This window comes from Pseudophryne corroboree, chromosome 2, assembly GCF_028390025.1.
Source record: "Pseudophryne corroboree isolate aPseCor3 chromosome 2, aPseCor3.hap2, whole genome shotgun sequence".
NCBI classification, from domain to species: Eukaryota; Metazoa; Chordata; class Amphibia; order Anura; family Myobatrachidae; genus Pseudophryne; species Pseudophryne corroboree.
The window spans coordinates 176,865,878-176,867,232 of NC_086445.1; the positions used below are offsets into that span (position 1 = coordinate 176,865,878).

At 39.1% G+C, this 1,355-nt stretch overlaps 1 pseudogene; it reads left to right on the top strand.

Moving 5' to 3' along the window:
• Nucleotides 1-756: 756 nt before the first annotated feature.
• Nucleotides 757-875, top strand: LOC135054429 (5S ribosomal RNA; annotated as a pseudogene).
• Nucleotides 876-1,355: the final 480 nt, after the last annotated feature.

A 1,355-nucleotide genomic window follows, 5' to 3' on the forward strand; every position in this document is an offset into this window, starting at 1 on the left:
CCTTTTACCTGCTTACATGATGATGAAATAATGAGGGAATAGCTCACTCCTGTCCATAAAATAGCTTTTGAGTCGATTGTCCCATTACTTTTGGTCCCTTAAAAAGTGGGAGGCACATATAGAAACTGTTGTAATTCCTACACCGTTCACCTGATTTGGATGTAAATACCCTCACATTAAAGCGGAAAGTCTGCAGTTAAAGCACATCTTGTTTGTTTAATTTCAAATCCATTGTGGTGGCGTATAGAGCCCAAAATATGAGAATTGTGTTATTATGGATCTGACTGTATGTATATATAGATATATATATATATATAGTCCATAGATGAGTCCGGCACTCAGCTTCCCCGTAGGGGTATGAGCTCCGGTGCCCTCCCAGGGGGGTGAACCCCAATACAGACGAAGGATACAGGCGGCACTCGGAGACTTACACAAAATCGGTGAAAAACAGCCAGGTGAGTTTTATTGGAGTCAACGTTTCGGGGGACGTACCCCCTTCCTCAGGACACAACACACTGTGTTCTGAATGATGTTGCACAGCACAAAAAGCAACATACAGGCGGTTCCTGTTGGCAAAACTCATTGACCATATGATTTAAACCTCCGTATACCTATACATTTGGGGTACAATTTGGTGCAATGACGGTCAAACATATGTTTCTCTATTAAGAGATCATCTGCCCATCATAACAACCAGGCTTATGGTGTATCTAATAGCTGCATACCAGCTGCAGGGTTTTGCCTTATCAACCTTAAATCTACTACCATACCACACCGCACATGCCCAATCTCGTCTGATCTTGGAAGCAATACGGTGTTGGGCCTGGTCAGTACTTAGGTGGTTGACCACTAAGGAATACCAGGTGTTGTAGGTTTTTCTGATGGCAATACATCGGCTATTGCACTAACCTTAGAAATCAATGCCTGGAGGGCCTGGTATTTTTTGCCGTATTTTTTTGCCTTATTTATTCATCTATATATTCACAGTCTTAGTTTCAAACCGATGGTTTACATTGTCTAACCATATTTTTAAACACAGTAAAAAATTCTGGTGTACTCTTATTTTATTTTAAAATAATTAAAGGTTACGTTTTAATTTTCTCATATTCACATTATTATGCATAAATTAAATCATAACTGTTTCCAAGAGTGAGTGCTCCCAACAAAGGTCACTTTTTCTTTACTTTTCTTCCCTTTATTACCTATGTAATAGACCTATGGGAGCACCATCGACAATCACCTTCTTTATCTACCTAAAAAAAAATTCTCCTCAATGGTAGATGGTGATAAATTCCGAAAGTTTTCTTTGGGTTGGTCGGTTTTCTTGGAAACATACTCAAATCACTAATTTACTT